Source organism: Apium graveolens, unplaced genomic scaffold (genome assembly GCF_009905375.1).
Source record: "Apium graveolens cultivar Ventura unplaced genomic scaffold, ASM990537v1 ctg2830, whole genome shotgun sequence".
Classification (NCBI taxonomy): domain Eukaryota; kingdom Viridiplantae; phylum Streptophyta; class Magnoliopsida; order Apiales; family Apiaceae; genus Apium; species Apium graveolens.
In genome coordinates, this window is record NW_027417817.1 from 127,211 (window position 1) to 149,505 (window position 22,295).

The following is a 22,295-nucleotide window of genomic DNA, read 5'->3' on the forward strand; positions in this document are numbered from 1 at the left end:
TTTGTTTGAATTTATAAATGTGTAGGAAAATATTATTGTTATTAAGTAATTATGTAAATCTGATTATGGGAAAATGTTTTACCGTGTTAAATACTTTGCTCTTAACCATTATATATTGTAAATTACGTTACGGATTGGTAGTAGTTTATTCTTCTACAAATGTATTCTGAATTGTTTAATCTTACATGTAACATAATAAAGAAGAATTATGCCTATGACCGTAGAAATAGGTGAAGAAAAGGGGTATAATTAAAATATGAATAGTTGATCAAACGTAACAAACTTCAAAAGTACAAATAAGTACCGAATTAAAGTACAAATAACCTTCATGCCAGATTGGAAGTGCAATTAAGTAAGGATTACAACTGTGAATGTGTAGTTATTTTGGTAAATGAATCCTAGTCTGTTGCCTGCAACAAAGTTATTGTCGTAGGTGAAATCGTTCTAGCACAATCCAAATCGGCATGTTTTCCTCTTTCGCTGAACAGCGACATACCAAGTACCATCTCCAAATAGAAGTCTGATGAGAGTAGATTTGGTCCATGGTCGAAATACTTGGAGCATGTGTCTTGGGAAATACTATATGGAAGATAAAAAAAAGTTTAGGGGACAAGTACGGATTAAGCATGATCATATTTTTACAAGGACTGGGTACAGGTAATCTTACCACTCCGTGTCCTCTTTGATCAACATGTGACGGCAACAGAGTTACTGTGAAGGAAAGGGTATCTCTTCTTCACCAAAATATACTTCTGGATTTGCTTGGGTGGCTCCTGAAGTGGCATGAAATTTTATAATTACTTATGTAACTATAACAAGTCATTAACCCATCAATTGAAATGTACCTTCATCCATATTTGCCTGAGCCGCATCATGCAAAATCCTAGGTATTTGATTTCCTCCCGATGATATCTCATTAACCAATCCTAGAATACAAATAATTAGTTATAATATTGCATACATCCCAACGATCAACCGCACATAATATACACATACGTATGAAACTATAAGAAGTCATTAAGGCATCAATTCAAAGGTACCTTCCTCAACATTTGCCTCAGCCGTATCATGCAAAATCACATGTAATTGACTTCCTCCTGATGAAATGTGATTAACCAATCCTGGAATAAAAATAATTACTTTGAATTATGCATAAAGGCCAACAGACATCCTATCTAAATGGACAGAGTATTGTTGTACCTGTTGTTTGGACTGGCGATCTCTCCAAATAAGCATCTGTTATAAAGCAAACAAAATTGGTTATTCTGTATGGTTCTTTGGTAATATACTACATACTGAAATGAAAAGTACCCGAAGAATCTGAATCTGACATAGACATATCAGTAACCTCAAAACACAGTCTTTTCCCCAGCTCTTTCAAAGACACTTTAGCGGATGCAGAATGAAGAATATCCATACCATTTGTGCTAAATATTGTTAAGGATATAGGCAGAGCACACCTTACAAACTACCCTGCAACAAGGATTTTTATCAATCCCGATCATTACAGTGTTCATGACCTCATAAACAGGTTAATTTTTTACTTAAGAAAATTTAGAAAATATAATATACCTTCCTATTTATGCTATGCAATGCCTTCAAATGCGATGAAATGACTGAAATGTCTGATGATGATGAACAAGACACTAAACAGACACTAACTGTGAGAGATATTACTCTGTTAACTGAAACACATATTCAGGTACTGTAATTATTTAGGTGGTATTGTCATTGTCATTGGAGAGGAACTAACTTATGATATTCCTCTTCAGAGGGAAGTTGTGTGCGAAGTTGTGATTGACAAGGTTAATGAGGATGGTAATTGGTATCTAACAAAATGCACAAGATATCTCCTTGAAGTTCCATTCATAGTTGACAAATTCAAATGTCAAAATTGTAAGAGGATCATACCACATCCCAGAAGAAGGTAATATGACAAGTAATTAACTTACAATACTATGAACATTGACCATTTTTTGCATGCATAATCAGTTTCTTTGTAATACAGTTTTCGGTTGGAAACAAAATGCTCGGATGACACTGGATCGTTCATAATAGTTTTACCTCACGCAGCCGTTGCTGAAATTTCACAGAAAACTGTTGAAGATCTGTACTCTCCAGACAAAGAGGTTAACCTCAAACATTGTGCTGCAATAATTTTGCAGTTGGGAATTTTTTCTACGTAAAGCCAATATTTGCAGTTGTAACTATTCAGACAATGTCATTATCTATTTTGTTAAGAACATCAGTTGTAATTGAATGCATTTAATTATGATAAGATATGAAAGAAGTAGTTGCCCATATTGCTGACGCCAAACAACAAGTAATTACAAAGAAATTAGCATACATTACAAACACCTTATAAGAATACAAGATTTGCAAAATTGTCCACTTACAGGTACAAGCTATAAAAGATAAAGTGTGACAGAACAATTGTTCATTTTTGCCATTTGGAAAAAACAAATAGGTAATTTAAAAGCACACCATAATCAAATATAAAGGAAAATAAATAAAATTTTCCTTCATCATTTACAGTTGTGGGTAAGTAAATGTTGTTATCAAAACAAACATAAGTGCAAATTATGGTAGGTGTTAAACATAACACAGTATGGTTCTCTGACTATAATGAAAGTTATTTACAGCAGAGAACTTTCAACCACCAAACAATTGAGCATTGTACCTACCCTGTGAAGAGCAACATGTCCAAAGCAAAGTATGACGACCTAAGTAGCCTCAAAGTTTGGAAGTATGATTGGAAAATCAGAGTAAGAGTTACAAGGTTCTGGAGAGGAGCTACAAGAAAAGGCGAAATTTTCAAAAGTTTCAACATCATTCTCTTAGATGACAAGGTAAAGTATGTTATGAACTTTTACTATTATACATACAGCTGCAGAATATAATGTCCATTTCCTGCAAACCCCCCAGAATAGCAGGATGCACGCTTTCATCCCTGGAAACGCAGATGACGCGCTAAGAGAGAAGTTCACTGTGGGCAAGTGCTATATCATTAGGAAGTTTGTTGTTCAGACATACAAACCCGATGACAAGTTCTTATGCCTCACAAATGATGTGCAAGTTGGTTTTCTCAAAATACACTCAAATTAAAGAGATTCAGGAAAGTACATGTACTATTGAAAATAATGCTTTTGATTTCTATGATCATAGCGAGCTGATGGAGCTTACAAAACAAACAACTCACTTGGCAGGTGAAATCAATAAATAAATGTTTTTAACATGTAAACCTTGAACTGAAACTAACAATTTCAAATAATTGTATCCACAGATGTAATTGGAATTATGATATTTTATCAGCCACTCACACATTTGGTTAACAAATTCAATGATGCTCAGAAGCAAGTTAAGCTAATACTCACCGATGGAAGGTTACATTTTCCTTCTACGTTTCAGTTTCCATATTTTTAGGTTATTTTCGTCCTTAATCGTCAAATATCCCGGAAATAATGCGTAGGTCCTCAATCAATGTCACTTTATGGGATACATTTGCTGAAATGTATGATGAACAAATAAAAGAAGTTCATGAAAAATCTATTATACTGATTATTGCAAGTAGCCGAGTAGGATTGTGGAATGGTATGAAAGTAGTAATTTATTCCGTGTATTAATGAATCCATAACCTCTTTATGTTTTTTGACGCTTCTCGATATACATTGTGTATGTGTAAACAAATGTTTCCCTTGCAAGATCAAGTCGATCTTTCAAGTGTAGGGGGACTCAATGTTATATCAACTATAATCATTACAGTGTCATGCAGCTAAGACAGAAGTAAGTAAAGAAATTACATTGACATAATTCCTTACACTAATATCATGCATCTAACAATTTCAACATTCGCCAAATATCATTAGGATTGAAACAACCTGCTTTCCAACAAGAATTGTATGCAATGGACAAACATGCAGCGGTGGAAATGCTTAATGTTGCGAGGATTATAAGCATGGGGAAGGAATACATCATGGTAATGCAAACCTAAACAAGTACCAGTTCTTTCTTCGTTCAATATTACAGTTTATGTACTTGTAGAGACAAATTTGTGCACACCTCATTATCACTGCGGTCGAAGAGACCGATTCATGGTACAAGACAATTTGCACACAATGCTTTGGAGAAATAGAATTTGAGGAAGATCAATGGTACTGTATGCATTGCAATCGTATCTTGCCTTGCCCCGACAAGATGTAAGTGACAGATTACAAACTTCTCCACCACAGAATTTTATGTCTACATTTGACAGTAAATTAATACCTTCTTCGGCCTCTTCAATATACATAGATTCAAGTTAACTGTAAAGGCATCAGATAACACGGGTTGCATTGACATCATACTGAACGACCAGCAGGTAAGAGCTATCATTGGAAAAAGAGCTGTGCACATCCTCAAACAGGTAACATCTAATACTTTTACCTATGATTTCATGCCTCCTTCCAAAGACCGCTAACTTCTTACTATACTTTCAGATGGGACAAGATAAGTCATTCCCTTCAGAGTTTAAAGCACTGGTTAACAAGAAATACACCATCAAACTTATCATAAAGGAATTCAATGTATTGGACAAGGCCAAAACATACTTTGCAACAAACATTTGCACAGCCTTCATCGATCCAAACCAACATCTAATAGAGGCAACAGCCTCTATGCAGCAACAGACAATAACGGTAACACATTACACCCCAACCTTCCCTTGCCAGTATTAAACAACGTATATTCTCAATACCATTTTTTGCTTGACTTCCTTTTATAGGAATCAAGCAGCAGCTACCACCTGGACATGATGACAAATCTTACCTTTCGGTCTCCAGCAACAAAATAGAAGCCCAATCCATGAAACCAGTAGAGGAGAAAGAATCATATTCTAATGATTTCCACAATCTATTTTGCTTGCATTTTGCATCCTGTACAATGTGAAACTCTATGTCCCCATGCTTCTACTTTTCCCTCCAACCTTCAAAGTGAGGAGGTAAAACTATTATGTAATGAATTTTATGGTTTTCAAGCGTAATCACCCTAAACTGTTATATTTGACAAGTGTGACCATGTATACGTATAATAATAATATAACAGTATGTGTAATGGCATAAATAATTGTAAAATTTATCACACCTTTCTATTTGACCAAATTAACTTATGATTATGTTGAAAAATTTTATTACCTAATTTCTAGGATTCGGATTTTACGCATTTGGTACTACAACTAACTTGACAAACCCACCCATTTTATTTCACAGTTATGAAGATCTTAATTAAAATTAAATGTAACCATATAAATTGTTATGGCTGTAATATATTATAATATAAGGATAAACAAAATTGTCTCTTCTTTCATAATCATGTCAATATTTTGTCAGTTTTTAAATATAGTGTTATATAAAATACATGTTCCTTCCTCCAATTTTTACATTTTTTTCTCAATAAATTGATTAACTTTGCTCGCTTTAATAAATTTGACTGAAATAAATAATTTTCAAATACAATTATATTACATCCTATGTTTAAAGGCACATTCAAATCCGAACCCAAATTATAAAACTAAATTTCAGAATCGAAATATAAATTTAAAAAAAATAAAGGAAATTAATGCCAGAAATTATATTCTTCTTCTTAAAAATTATAATTTAATGTTACAAATTAATACGAGAAGCAATATTGGCACAAACTGATATAGAACTGAATAGGTAAGAGTACTCATTTGTTAGTTGTAATCAGACCTTACTATTTCATTTCAATCTCCCAATATATTTGATTAACTAAATTATGTATAGAAGTACATGTAATACATAATATATATATATATATACAGGAGCTTGAACGTTGTAATGTAAGACAACGGTTTTGACAGAAGTAGAAGGAAACCGAAGTACAAGTTGCAGAAGAGGAGTTGTATCAGTGAACTTGATCTGGAAGGACATCAGGCATACTCCTTTTGAGCGGGTCGATGCTGCACAATACTAATTGGCTACTGACAGCATCTATATTTAGGAGTAATAGTGAGTTTAAGTGAAGTAATAGTTCTTCCAAATTACAGAACCTTCAGTATACAGAATCTTGAGTATATTTACCTACCAACCAAGCCTTACTAATTACGTCAGTCTGTAGGCCTTCCTCCTACTAATAGTTACTTACAGATGCCTCTAAACACTATTTTGCCAAGTAGTCCTACTCTAAGTAATGTCTACTTTAAAGATAGGTAATGAAGCATTACCTTTCCATGGTAATACATAATAAAATTAGTTTTCAAATAAAATGAAAATGAATGACAATATTTAGAAACAAACCACATTCATAATACATAACGTAAACCAATAAATATGTTTACATCTGAATCTGATCATCCAAAATAAAACGGACATTGTTCATCAAAAAATTAAAATGTAATTAAAATGTAATTAAATAGAAATAAACATTAAACTCACCACAATCTTAAGCCTTCAAAACCACTCATTCATCTTCATGCGGATCTCACCATGCTCAATCCTCAGAAGCCTAATCTCCTCAAGCAGAAGGTGTTGTTGCGCCTTGAACCTATTGTTAAACTCTTCCTGCTGCATCGTCATGTGCCCAGTGAACTGCATGTGGCTCTCCCCTAGCTCCTCTACCATCCTCGACACAGCTTCCAGGTTAACTATTGAGATTAGTCATGCTCTTTTCCATATTCTCCGACCTGATGAATCTCCGGTTCTCATATCTGGCACTTTTGCACTCATCGGAACTGCTACCACTGTTAGGACACATTAAAAAGGCCATATCATAGGAGTAAAATAAAAAAATTCCAATCTAAGTTCACCAATAATGTAATAATAGGAAATGAAATGATGAGAATGTCATAAGTCAGTTGAAATAATAGGGAAAGAAATCATATGACAAGTATGAGGAATGAACCCAACCCTAAAAAACTACAAACGTTTACCCCCCCCCCCCCCGATTTAGCACTTACAACACATGAATCCAAATTTTAATAAGAGGCCTAAGTTAATCTATATTTGACACAAGGTATGAATCATTAATCTACACAAGTTGAGGCATCATCAAATATGGGTGTGGACATCCTATTATACAGCACATGAAAGTGATAAGAGGACAAAGGTTATAGAAGATATGCAAGTGAGTAAGAAGAAGACATGCATAATATGAAAATCATATAACAGTAAGCAAACGCAAAAAAGCATATAAAGGGAGTACAAATTCAGAGAAATGGGAGTATTCATATAAGTATCTAGATGCATCAGTTAAGAGAATCACATGTTCTTTGAAGTGGAGGCCATCGCTGTGATTGATCTGAACTTGAATGAAGCGGAAGAGAAATAGTAATATGAGTGAGAGGTGATGATGAATGAACCGTTTCTAATCAGATGCAGTCTGCTTTAATAGAGGTCTTGGGGAGATGAATAGTCCAGGTGTATCACATGCAATGGTCTGTTTGTGCGTTCACCAAGACACGGTATCTAACAGGCGTGTCTCTTCGATGAATGGTTAGGTAGCAGATGAAAACATTTGAACCAATCAGTATTAATTATAATAAATAATTAAATACATAATAATAACTTTGATTTAAATACATAATTGTGACTTTAATTGAATAAAAAATTAAAATTTTGATTTTTATAAAAAACATAGATTACATTATTTTTAAACCACAAATGATGGCTCCAGTTATGTCAAAAAAATAGTATGTCAATCAATATACAATTAAAATTTTATACAGATTCTTTAAAATGAAACTTTATTTGTACTTCATTACGTATATTTTGGATATATAAAAGGAGAATTATTTCGACACTATAATCATGTAGTTTGGTTAGTGTAACGTAAGTACATCATGTAAATTCTGAAGACTTTTTACAAAAGAATCATATTATTCCTATAACAATAAAAAAAAGGTGCTATTAAACAATTATCTTCAACTTAAAATTTTCAATTTTTTTCCAAACCAATACATTGTTCAAGAACTACGTATAGTAATAAACAATTATTATTTGCACCTACGTCCATTATATTTAAAATTTAAGATGTGTATTTATTCACTTAAATGAAACAGATTAAAAATGCACTATTTACTGATATCTACATATTATCTCCTTACAAAAGGTTTTACAAACTTTATTATTCAAATTAATTTATATTAAGCACTAACCTAAAAAATATTATAACAACAAATACTACAATTGGTAATGACATCCGAATATTAAAATTGGTATTTTGCTCTTAAGAAAGTTAGAGAAGTTAAACATAGTAAATTTGTAAATTATAATTTTCTTAACATGATGAGTACACGATATTGTTATGTAATTTTAGGAATTTGGAGGTGAGAAAACATATCGATTACTTAATAAATTTTTCAAGCTACGTACATAGTTTATAATTAACTGAGTCAATTATTTTGAATAAATAAACTTAAACTATACAAAGTAAATTAATTTTGATCTATTTTTTTTGCAAAAAAGTTTAATTATAGAATATATCTCCCGCAAATGATATGTCCAATATTATTAAAGCAAAAGTTGAAGTTATGGAGAAATTCATTTTACGTATTACTAAAATTGAAATAAAATTATTCAACACTTTCAATATATAGACTTATGGAACAATTCATTTTACGTATTACTAAAATTGAAATCAAATTATTCAACACTTTCAATATATACACTTATATTACATTTAGTTGAATTTGAAAATGTATTTATTATTTGCAGAAACTACTTGTTGTACAGGAATGAGTTGATAGTTCTGAGTAAAGAACGCACCCTCTCAAGTACGGACCTTTGACTCTTAAATTACATTTTGCATTATTCATGTACTAAAGAACATATTATGACATTACCATATTATGTTTAACACTACTACTCTATAACTGTTAAACGTACAGTTTCTATAGATGAGAAAACCGTCAACGTAATGTTAAAATCTTCAACTTATTTCGATATCAGGTTCTACTACGGACTAAAAATAACAAAGAAGAGGAAGTAATTCGGCAACAAAAAAAAATCATCCCACCCAATCCTTTCTAAACGGTTTTCCAAATATGTAATCCCATTCATTTAACCTTCTTCCATTTTCTGGGCACCCTCATAAAAAAAATAACAATACGCATCCAACTTCTAATTTTGGAAAAGTAGTTCCGTGTAATCACTTGATTGTCCTCTCAATTTATTAAAAAACTAACGCCACGCGAAGCGGGCATCCATACTAGTTTCTATTATATTCACTCTCTCTCTCTTTTTCTTATTCTCTCACATTTTCTTACGGTTTTGTATACAGACATTTCATCAAACACCTTTCAGGCACACTAATTTCTCACTTATTTCTGATGGCGCCCAAGGATTTAATTGTTGATGGAGCCAAGTTTGTACCAAATAACTATGCTGCAATCTTGAATAAGGCTGAAGCTCCATCAGATATGCACTTTGTGCAAGATTTAATAGCCAATAGTGAGATTGGGTATGCTTTGACCCAACCTCAAACTATTTCAAGCAAACAAGTGCTAACATTTTGGCGAACTGGGCTTTTTGATAATGGTAGTGCTGCTGGTTCCCCAAGCATAATTTTTACATCAGGAGACGTCGAACATGTGGTTACTCCAGGAGCAGTTCGTAAAGCTCTCCACTTACCTGAAGGTTGTACATTCTCAACAGTGGAGGATCCTGTTTTACAGCAGCTTATGGCCAGTCTAGGCTATGAGAAAAGTTTGGGAAAGCTGGGTCAACTGAAAAGATCAAATATCAGAAAGGAATGGAGTTTTTTATTTGATTGTATCACCAAGGCATTCGCCAATAAATGCTTCAACTTTGATGTTATTCCCATCATGAGTCAACAAATCGGGTATGCCCTTATCCATTAAAGTCATTTTGATTTTGCAAGTGTTGTGCTAGGTTTTATAGGGGATAGGATGACAGAGGATAGGAATGTAGTATACTTTGCTAGATATTGTCAGCTTATATATACTTATTATTGTGCTGATGAACCCCAACCAGCCAGTGATTTAATTTCACCCTTTAATCTTGTAAAATGGGCCTTTAATGATTTGTTAAATGCTGACAATAAGAAACAAGTGTTGAGACCCTTACAGATTCCTCAGTCAGTAAAACAAATCTTGGTAAATGCTGATCCACAAACTTATACATCTGTCTATCCTGATGTCCAACCCACCAACTCATCACAACCAACACAACAGCCATCAGAACATACCATCTCTCACCAACCTCAAACTCAACCACAACCTTCAGCACATCCAGTTAAGCCTTCTTCTTCAAGAGCAAAGAGGACTAAGATAGTACCTCAGTCACAGCAGAAAAAAGGAGGATTGTTCTGAGAGATGAGTCAGATAATAAGGAACAGGTTCCAATATCAGAACCTGTTGTTGTAGAAGCTGAGAAGATCTCTTCTAGGCCCCTCAAAAGGCTTAGAAAGCTAAATTCTGATGATGAAGCTCCCAAATCTCTACTTCAGCAAAGAGACTTAAAAAGGAAAGAGCCAGGAGGGCTGTAAGTGAATCATCACAATCTGAAGAAATCCTGGAAGCAGCAACTAAGGAAGGGGGTCAGGAACCTCTCATCCCAATAGAACCTATAATAATTAAATTACTTCCCACTGCTGAATCATCTCACAAGTCTCCTATTCAAGAACAAGAGGATATTCCAGAGACAATGCCTACACCTCCTGTGTCTCCTATTATTGATCCAGTACATGCTGAAGATCCAGGTACAAGTGATGAAATAGATATTCACAACTTGGTTGTACCTGATGTTCTGTACTTAGAAGCTCCACCCACTCAAGTTACTCCACCAACAACACCACTTCTAGATGCTGATTTCAATGCAGATATTCCAACAACACCAGTTTTGAATCTAGATAATGAAGATCAGATTGTAGGTGGGCATCAAAATTTGGATGTTGATCAGAACTTAGTTGCAGATCAGAATTTAGAGGATGATGTTGAAACCTCTATAGCCTCACATACTGTTATTCTATCATAGGATGCTGATACTGCAGGCTCTGTAAATTCTGATGCTAACAATGCTGAAATTACTGGTGAAGCTGTTACAAATGTAGATGCTGATGTAGCTGGTCCATCTGGACATGCACCTCAACAAGCTCCATGCAAAGCTGATCTAATCAAGAAGTTTGTTAGAGAGGATGCACCAGTACTTTGGAGTGAAACTCCTAGAGGAAAGGAGTGGACTAAGGAGTGGAACAAAGTTAATTTTGTTCCTATTAAAAAAATTCTTGCTGAGCACCTGGCCAAAGCTGATGAAATGCTGATAAATGATGATTTCAAGGCATAGTTGAGAGTTACTGCATTGAGTACCAGGCACCTTCAAGGTCAACACTCAATAACTCATGACAAGGTGAACAAAATTCAAGAATCACTGATCCAGCAAGATATGAATGTAAAATTGGAAAAGAACAGATTTTTTAAGCCAACCTTTGACCGAATTGGGTATATTGAAAAGACTCAGGAAAAGCAACAAGATCAGATTTCTGAAATTCTAAAGAATCAAACTTCTCAGAAAACTCAACTCAATGAGATCCAATCCTCAGTGGAATTGCTTGTCTCTCTTCTTCTATCTGTTGATGCCAAAAAGGGGGAGAAAGTGATTAAGTCCAAATGCAAATCTAGTCAAGTACTGAAGGGTAAGGATGATGGAAATGATGACCAGGGAAACTCTGAAAAGGGTAGAGGTCATGGTCAAGGTCAAGGTCTTCATCTAGGAAAGCTGAAACTTCTACACAGAGATCAAGCTCTGATGCTGGTAGAAGAATAGGTTCTGGTAAACAAGTTCTGACAAAGCCTGATGTTCCTGCACAGGGTGAAAGTCAAGAGTTTATGCAGAAACTGAAGCTCAAGGGGAAAGAAACAATAGTTTACTATCAAGACCCTAAGTTACAGAAGCTGGATGAAGAAATTTCAAAGAGATTATTTCTCAAAGAAAATTCAGGAATGGACTTTGAAAGTCTAAAGGAAGAAGAAGCCAGACTTAAAGCAGAAAATGTCACATCCAAGTCTAAAGCTTCTATTGTTGAAAAGAAACTTCCAAAGCCTAAGGGTATTGTGATTAAGGAGAAGACAAATTTTGAGGCAACCAAAGCCAAATTACAAGTGGAGGTAGATCCAAGATCCAAGGGCAAAACAAAAATTGATAAACCTGTAAAGGTATACATGCCAATCATGGATGAAGAAATAATTAATGATAAAGATACTAGTCTGATTTTGAAGAAAAAGGATATTCAAACAACCTCTGACAGTGCTCATGTTGTTCAAAATTAGGACTTAGTAAAATCTGATATTACAGTTAAGCAAGCAACCTCTGACATAACTCAAGTTGGCTTGATATCAGAAGATAAAGAAAAGGAAACTTCTGACATTGCTCATGTTAAACCTTCAAAGATGCTACTACCAGGATTCACAAAAGCTCAACAGACTCAACCTTTGAAGACTACATCAAGTGGTTTTGAAGCAAAAGTTGTTCAAGGAAAGAAAGCTAGAGACAAATCAGGATTGGGTAGTTCTAAAGAGAAGAGAATAAACAATACTACCAATGATCCAACTTCCTTAAGTGAACCCGGAGTAGGAACAACTCCTGAAAGATTGAATCAACTTGAATTTGTACAAATGGTTTACTACTCTGTTTTGAAAGAAGTTATCATGTTATACTTTATGACAGATGGGAGGGTATTCCAGATTAGGGAGAATGCTATTCCATTGAAGTATTTTGAAGAACTGGAACATGTTCTATTTCTACTTCAAGTGAAAAACAGATCAACAGATGGTGCTGCACGTTATTTAAAATCAAATATTCAAAGACAGAAGTGGCTTTACTCTGTAAAGTCTGACAGCCCATAATGTCCTAAGTAGAGATCTCACAATGGAGATATTGTTGAAATGAAGCCTAATACTGCTAAAATCATCACTATATTTTCTAGTATTAAGGGACTTGAATTCAATCTAGAGTCTGATAAAGCCTATGTCATCAGACTGGATCAAGATATAAGAAAAGCTAAAATAAATGATCTCAGGGCTGCTATCTTTCAAACTGGTGAAGATACAGTTGAACTTAAAGATGCAAAAAGGAGGATGAAGAATGAACTTGAATATGCTGAGAGAACACTTTTGAAGAACTATCTCAGAACAACTCCTGACATCAAAGAGATCAGAAACTGAAGCTAAGTCAAAGATCTACAACTGCTTAAATTCCGAAGTGTATACAGACTGAAGCTGATATCAAACTTTAAGGATGGTAAAGCTGTAAGGACTGTAAGTTGTAGTTATCTAGTCAAATTCTCATGCATTTGTACTTAATGTTTTTGACATCATCAAATATCTGTTGAACTTGTATATTATGCTAATTTACAAGTTGGGGGAGATTGTTAGATATATTTGTGATGTCATGTCTAATGATGATTTTTGTTTAGTTTTCAGATCTTAACTAACAGGACAAATCAGGATTTAACTGGAAATCAGTACTTATACTGAAGTCAGGACTTAAGATATCAGAACTTAAGTTGTCAGAACTTAACTTATCAGAAGATATTTATCAGGAGATAATATCAGGACTTAAGGAGACTTTCAGATAAGGAAGGCGGCTGATTGAAAGGAAATAAGATCGAGACTAAAATAAGAAGAGAGATGCATGGAGAAGAATTCTATGAAGAATAGAATACTTGGAAGAAAAGATAACTAGTTGATATATTTTAGGATGCAGACTTATGTTCGATATCAATTAGAAGATTATCTTGTAACTATGTGTCTATATAAACACAACATAGGGTTTACACTATATGTGTTATCTTATTTTCGAGAATATTATTCATTGTAACCCTAGCAGCTCTCGTGATATTTGTTCATCACCGAGAGAGAATGGTTCCATTGTAATACTGTTTTATTAGTAAGATTATTCTGTGTTTCATACTTGTGTTCTTAATTCGATTTGATTGTGCTAGACACTGTATTCAACCCCCTTCTACAGTGTGTGTGACCTAACAAATTAATTAAACCCGATATGGTCCAGTAACGAAGCCCGGATAATGAGGCCCAAAGTATTGTTTATTTATTAGTTTCATAATTAATAAATAGGATAAAATAACAGCTCATTAAGTATATCCCATAGAGAATAGAAATCTTCATTGAGTAGCCTCCAAGGCACCGAAGCAAACAAGGAATCTGCTTCCCACTTATTAGGACTCCAAAGTCTACTCTAAAATGGAGATTTATTTATCAAGTCTCCTAATCCTAGTCCAATTCAAGGAAATTCAATATCTATATAAAGGGTCTCACCCCTCCATTCAGAATTACGTTTTTGGTTTGATTTTCTAAATTCACAAAGATACGTAGGCATCTTGTGAAGGTAGATTTAAGCTACGAAAGATAAGTGCATCCATTAAATGCCTTGATCTCTCGAACCCTATCAGTAAATATCACAATAATTATAACCTAGTTTTTTACCCATCACAAAAAGGGTAAGTGGTTAGTTATTAGTATTTATAATATTATTATTTAATATTTTTTAATAGAATTGCCCATTTAATTTTCAGAAGTGCAATTTTTGTTATTTAAAATAGAATGATAATGTGTTTTACTCGATGCTTTAAAAATATCTGATCCAGCCCGATTAATCTTCTAAAAGTTAATTTCCCAACCTATCCGATTTTTGAAATCCGATTTTTGAAATTAGATTAATCTTAATTTTTCTTGTCGAAGTATATAAACTATTTTATTAAAATTAAAATATTATAGAATTTATGATATATTAAATATATTTTTGTTAATAAATGAAATATAATCATAATAATATTTTATACTATATTTTAATAATAAAATACATCCAACATATTAATCCTAATCAGTGAATCATTATGTCTAATTCCCGACTTTTAGATTAAGAAGATAATTGATTTATAAATTAATCAAGTAAGTTAAAGAAGTATAATAATAAAATTATAAAGTACATGTATTTTAGTTAGAAAAAATAAAAAACAACGTGAAAAGCGTAACATTTTAGTTATTAGTAATTATAATGTCATTATTTAATTTTATTAAATCAAATTATTTCCGTTATTCTTGGAAGAAGAACAGATTTTTTTATTTAAAATAAAAAAAGTCATGTGTTTAGTTGAAAATATAATTGATTAGTTATTTGTAATTTTAATATATTTTTTAATTTTTTTTAAAATCAAACTAAAAATAATCCACTAATCCCTAAAAAATCTATTTTTCGGTGCAATGGGTCTACCTGACTAAATCGAATTTATATACTAGGAGGGTAAAACAAAATAAAGTCCATTACAACTTAATTATAACCTATATATAGTCAAAATAACATATCCGCAAGGGTTGACTAAGTTGGATAAAGAAGGGCTAACTATCCTCTTGATCACAGGTTCGTTTCCTACGGGAGGAGAATTTATGATTATGCCTCCTCATCCAGAGCCTATCACTTAAATTCGGTTTACCTTGGTTCACATGGTTTGCAGGCTATTGCGTGAGCCCGTGGGATTTACCCAGTGCGCACCCGAAGAGTAGCAACTGAGGGTTCCCTATGATAAAAATAAATAAATAAATATATAAAATAACATAAAAAATAGGTGTTTAAGTTGTTAAAATAAAAAATATGTAATATGTTTTACTTTATAAATAATTAATTTCTATACGATTTAAGTAATGTTAAGAAAATTAACGAAGTTCCGTATCAACCAAACTTCTAATTATATTTTATTATAATATAATTTTGCAAAACAAATAAACATAGAGTATGGTGCTAGTCACTAACAATGCAACAAGAATTACAGAAGGGGGGTTGAATGGAATTCTTGAACCTTTTTCAAAAATATAAAATGTTCAATCTTAATAATATATAAGTGTTTGATTTGCAAAGTGTGGAATAAGAAGCTAGTAAAATCAAAACACAAGTAATTAAAAACACAAGTCTTTAACAACTTTTTGGTGGATTTGAATGTATCCACCAGAGATATATATTATATCAAGAGAACTCTGTGTATTAAGATTAGCTCACAGCTGCTTACAAATATGAACAACTAAGTTTACAGAGAAATGCTAAGGATGCAGCTTATAATTGTTTCTCTAAGATAATGTTCTTAGTATTGTTGTTGTTCTATTTGCTACTTCTTGGTTTATATATTACCAAGATTACAAAGTAATAAGATAAGATAATAAAACCAAACCTTTCAAGTCTAGTACTATGCTGCTTCATTACTCTATTCCAGCATCTTTGAATATCTTCATAATAGCATGGAAATGGCAATGCCTCTTTATTCTCTAAAACCCAGTTGAATAGGCTTCCACATTCCTTTTGCATACACTCGACGCATATGACTGTGTTGTCACTGTCAACAGATGTTTGAATTGATTATCCATCGGATACATGATCATCCGTCGGGTTGCCTTGTTGATCATCCGTCGAGTGGCATTGTTGTTTATCCATCGGGTAGCTATCTGGCATTTGACTTCATTTCATTTATGCAGAATTACAAGACATCATCTATGTACAATTAATCAACCTATTCTGCATATCTAATTAAAGTCAACATGACTTGAGTGCTACTACAGAATCTAAACAAGGTGTATGTAGAATTGTGCTACAGACTTATTATTACACAAGCTACTCACTCGATGGATAATTAATCATCATCCGTCGGGACTATATTGAGTCATCCGTCGGGACTATATTCCTTATCCATCGAGTGCTACATTTTTTACTAAGTAAAATCTACTAAGGTATTTTGTTAATGAAATCATCAAGTTCACAACATATCCACAACGATCTCCCCCAATTTATGTCTGTTGGAATTGTAGCCATAAATTAAGAGAAACTTGATGATAACAAAACACCCTAAAAATACAACTTTAAAAGTAAGTAGATAAAACTTGTAAAGTGCTTCAAATAACAAAATGCACAAAGATTAGCTCACAGTCATTTTCAAGGTGCTCCTCTAAACTGAGCAGATTAGTCTAATTCCTTAAAGATCTGGATCTCTTTCCAAGCTTTCTTTTGTTTTCTTCTATCTGATTTTGGAGCTGTCTGTGGAATTCCAGTTCATCAGATTCTGAGAGATTTAACTTTTCTTGCATTTCCAAAAGAGTCCCATTGCTAGAGATGCTCAATTGGTCTTCTAATCTAAAAAATCTTCTAACTGCTTTGTCATACATGAACTCCATCAGCCAGTAGGACCTTAGATGCACTTCACTCCCTGTGTAAGGAATAGTTAGAGTCTTTGGGAGTGTATCTTTAGCTCTAATACTCCTCAGTTCTCCAATCTTCTTTAGAACAAGTCTTCTTGCTAGTTACATTGAATCCAAAGTTCTTCTTGAATGATCAATAACCTTTATCAGCACAGATTGGCTTTCCTGAACTGATCCTGTGAAGTGGCCATTGAATCTCCTTTCCTCCCTTGTACTTGAAAACTAACTTTTCAGGTAGATTCCTGTAGGCATCAATCCCTCTAACTTCTTCCAGTTCATCTAGATAGAGGTTTAGTTAAGAGAATTCGTTGATGTCACATAAGTACATGTAATCTCCCTTGTTGACTTTGGATTGAGCTTTGGATTTGAGAGGTGACAGCTTCACTTTCTTGACTGCTCTTGACTTTGTTCTCTTTGGCTTATTAAGGATTACCAAATTGAAGTCAGGAATTGGTAGACTTTCCCAGTCTATTGGTTCATCCTTAGGCACAATAGGTTCACCATGAATGTTCCTGTAAGGATCTACCACCTTAATGTCTTCAAATACCACTGAGGGTTTTGATGCTTGAGTTGTAGTTGGAATGGATTTCTTGGGAAACTGATCCTCCAATTCCTTACCAACAAAGTTCAATTTCCTTTTGGTTCTTTTGGCCAATTCCTTGTATCTGTGAGATTTCTTCTGTTGTGGTTCAACTTTCTTCTTTGGATCTTGAGATTCAGTGATTTCATATGGCTGAGCAGGAATTTGTTGTGTTGGTTTCACACCTTGTAGCTTGGCCACGATAGCAGCTTGCTCTTATTTTTGTTTAACCTTTTTAGCATCTAGAGCAGCTTGCTTCTTTTCTTGCTTCACTCTTTCCTTTTCTTCTCTCTTTGCTTTAGCAAATTGAGGATGTCCAGCCATCACACAAATTTCTTTACCATTCCTGAAAACTTTAGCAATTCTTCTTTTCAAAGCTAAAATAGCTGGATCCTTGTAGAAGGCAATGGATCTTGACAACAGTTTCTTCTCATCGGGTTTTGGTGTCTCATATACAGTATCCAAAGGGTTCTTTAGTGATGATTTTGGATAGTTCACCCTTGGCTTCAAAAGTACTTCAGCCTTTGGAGATTTGATGCAGGATGGTTGTCCTCTTTCCAGATAGTTCATGCTCATTTCATTCACATATATTTTCCTGACTTGAGAGTGATGAATGGATGACTTTCCTGGCTTCTTTGCTAGCCCAAACTTCTTTTGAATATCCTCATCAATTTTCTCCCAGTTGATTGGATTCAACTGCTCCTTTTCAGTTGCTCTTATATTGGCTGCTGCTTCATTTATCAGATCAATGCTATCTTTGGCTGGTAGCTTTGAGATAGTAATTGTAGGCACAATTACTTTGCTAACTTGAATGTTGAGCACCTTTTGCTCCCCCTCACTCTTAGAACCCTCTTTCTCCCCCTTTTTGTTATCATCAAGCTGAGTAGAGGAGGAGGTTTGTGCAGCCACCAGTTTCTGAAGCAAGTCTGTTTGTTGAGCTTGGTATAGATCAATTGCTGTAAGAGATGCTTCCATAGCAAATATTATTTTATCCAAGGCATCAACTTTGGTGGCAAGATCTGAGTTTTTCTTGAGCTGTCTCTTGATGTCTGTTGATAAGTGGATTTTATATCCACTTAGAATGCTTTATTACAAGCTTAAATTGGTGTTTTGGACTCAAGTTGTTGGTATTTTGATGTGTTTTTATATTATTGCATTTCAGGTATAATATGCTCAGAATTGGAAGCCAAGTCCATTGTCAAGTTGTAGAGAATCTCAATAGCTTCGCGTGGGCAGTTGAATCGCCTAATTCTGACGAGTAAAACTCAAGTTATGGCCAAAACAAGATTCATCAAAAAATTTTCCAGACAGGAGCTGAGTGCCTGCCCAGGAGAGCTGAGCGCCCGCCCGTAGAGCTGAGCGGCCGCCCAAGGCGCGGTTGGTCGCTGATTTCGGTGAAAAAGCCTTTTTTTAGTGGAATTTGACGAGTTTAAGGGTCCAGGTCCACTAGGGGCATATATATACTTAACAAAAAGGGTTTTCATCATCCGGGAAGATTGGGATACCAAGGAGAAGACCTAGAAGCACAAAACAATTCCGAAAAAGAAGATCTTGTTTTCTAACTTTTGATTCTTTGAATTAGTTGTAACTTTGGATGCTCATTTTCGTTCTTGTTGAACCTAGATCTCGTTTATTCGTACTTTAATTATTATTCAGTTTATTAAGACCTTATTTTATACCATACTTTCATTGGAACCCATGGTGACGATGAGTTCAATTATGGGCTAATCGTTGTCATGGGGACTCGGTGTTAATTTTTAGTTTATGTGCTTGTCATCAGTGGTCGTTAAAGTTCACTGACTCGGATTCTTTTATTTTCACGGTTTATTTGTTTGTGTTTCAGGTACTCATTACAATGGGAGATCCAGCAGCACAATCGAGAGCCTTGATGGATTTTTCTCAACCCAAGATCAATGACATTCAATCTAGCATTGTCCGGCCAGCTATAACAGCTAATACCTTTGAGATCAAGCCTGGCATAATTCAATGGGTGCAAAATTCAATTCAGTTTGTGGGTTCTCCAACTGAAGATCCAACTACACACATTAGGGATTTCATAGAGATCTACGACACCTTCAGGTTCAATGGTGTTTCTGAAGATACTGTGAAGCTAAGACTGTTCCCATTCTCTCTGCGGGACAAGGCTAAGAGCTGGTTACACTCTCTACCAGCTGGTTCGATTACTACTTGGGAAGATCTTGCTCATAAGTTTCTTACTAAATTCTTCCCTATGGTGAAGACAGCTACAATCAGGAATGCTCTTACTCAATTTGCTCAGCAATCAGGAGAATCTTTATATGAAGCTTGGGAGCGCTACAAGGAGATGCTTAGGAAGTGTCCTCATCATGGAATGCTTGATTGGATGATCATCAATTGTTTTTACAATGGTTTGGGAGCATAGTCCAGACCCATGCTCGATGCAGCAGAAGGTGGAGCATTATGGGCAAAGAGCTATGAGGAAGCTTATGATCTAATTGAACTGATGGCTGCTAATGAATATCAGTATCCAACCTAGAGATGTCCATATGGCAAGGTAGCAGGAGTTCTTAAAGTGGATACAACTACGGCTATCACTGCTCAACAAAAGGCATTGTCTATGAAGATCGATTTTCTGGCTAACTATGGTGTTAAGCAGATAATTAGAGTTTGTGAGCTATGTGCAGGTCCTGTATGTGACGGAGCAATGTGCTATATCTATTGACTCAGCTCAGTTTGTAAGCAATTTTCAGAGATCGCAGCAGCCAGTTCCTGCCACTTATCAGCCTGACAACTGGAATCATCCTAACTTCAGCTAGAACAACAATCAAAATACGATGCAACAGCCATTCCAGCAGTTTGGAAATAAGCTATTCAACCCTCCTGGTTTTCAGCAACAAATTGCACCAAAACAACAACTCCAAATTCAACAACAAAATCATGATGCAGGTCTATCTTCGAATGAAAAATCTGAATTGGAGGAGTTACGACTTATGTGCAAAAACCAGGCTCTTATATGCCAAAGCCAGGCTATTTCTATCAAGACTCTGGAGAACCAAATAGGGCAAATTGCTAATGCCTTATTGAATCGACCACCAGGAACGCTTCCTAGTGATACAGAAGCCAATCCAGGCAAGAGGGAAGTTGAAGAACAGGTGAACGCCATCACCTTAAGGTCTGGAAAGGTTGCAAGCCCCCAAATTCAGCAAGACGAAGAGCCTGAAAAATCTCAAGTTTCAGAAAATGCAGTTATGGCTGAAGAAGAAGTGTAGAATGAAGCAGAGGTGGAACCAAGGAAGACTACTGTAGAACACACTCCTCCTGAGGGTAATACAGGAGAGAAACACATCTATCCTCCACCTCCTTTTCCTAAGAGGATGCAGAAGAAAAAGCTGGATAAGCAGTTTGAGAAGTTTTTGGAGGTGTTCAAGAAACTTCATATCAACATACCTTTCACTGAAGCTCTTGAACAGATGCCTAGCTATATGAGGTTTATGAAAGGTATTCTCTCTCGAAAAGTGAAGCTCGATGACTTAGAGACTGTTGCTCTAACGGAGGAATGTAGTGCTGTGCTGCAACAGAAGTTGCCTCCGAAGCTTAAAGATCCTGGAAGCTTCACTATTCCTTGCACCATCGGAAACTTGTCATTCGACAAGTGTTTATATGATTTAGGAGCTAGCATCAATCTGATGCCCTTATCTATCTTCAAAAAGCTTGGTCTGCCTGATCTGAAACCAACGTACATGTCATTGCAACTAGCTGACCGTTCCATCGCTTATCCATGAGGTATAGTGGAGGATGTCTTGGTCAAGGTGGATAAACTCTTCTTCCTAGCAGACATCGTAATTCTTGATTTCAAGGAAGATAAGAAGATTCCCATCATCTTGGGAAGACCATTCTTGGCTACAGGCTGAACTATGATCGATGTGCAAAAATGAGAGCTTTCGATGAAGGTTCACGATCAAAAGGTCACTTTTAATGTGTTCAAGGAAATAAAGTTACCCACAGCTAAAGAGGAGTGCTTTAAAGTAGAGTGGGTCGACTCTGTAGTAAATTCAGAGCTTGAGCAATTGCCAAAGTCAGAGACCTTAGAGAGATCCTTAATGGGGAAATCAGTTATTGATGACAAGAAAGGAGCAGAGCAACTGCAGGTTTTGAATGCACCTTCGTGGAAGAGGAAGTTGGATAAGCCATTCGATTCTCTTGGTTTAGCAGAGCTGAAAATTTTTCAGGAGCGTTTTGAACCATTTATTCAAGAAGCTCCCACACTTGAGCTCAACCCTCTACCAGATCACTTGAGTTATGCATTCTTAGGTGTACCCCCTGAAAAGGGGTTGGGATATATTTTTGATGATGTAGAGAATGGCTGGACGGATCTTCCAGTGCCTATAGAGGGTTCTTCTCATGCACCACAGGTAGTTGATAGGACTGGTATTGGTGATGAGAAGTACAGGCGAGTGACTAGGCATATGGAGGCCATACATGTCATCCACCGATATTTTGCTGAAGATTTGACACACGCTTTCGGTACTG

General features: G+C 35.0%; 1 non-coding gene across 1 annotated transcript; it reads right to left on the bottom strand.

Moving 5' to 3' along the window:
• Positions 1-20,031: 20,031 nt before the first annotated feature.
• On the bottom strand, positions 20,032-20,138 carry LOC141700733 (small nucleolar RNA R71). Its single transcript, XR_012566475.1, has one exon. It is a non-coding gene; the product is annotated as a small nucleolar RNA R71 (small nucleolar RNA).
• Positions 20,139-22,295: the final 2,157 nt, after the last annotated feature.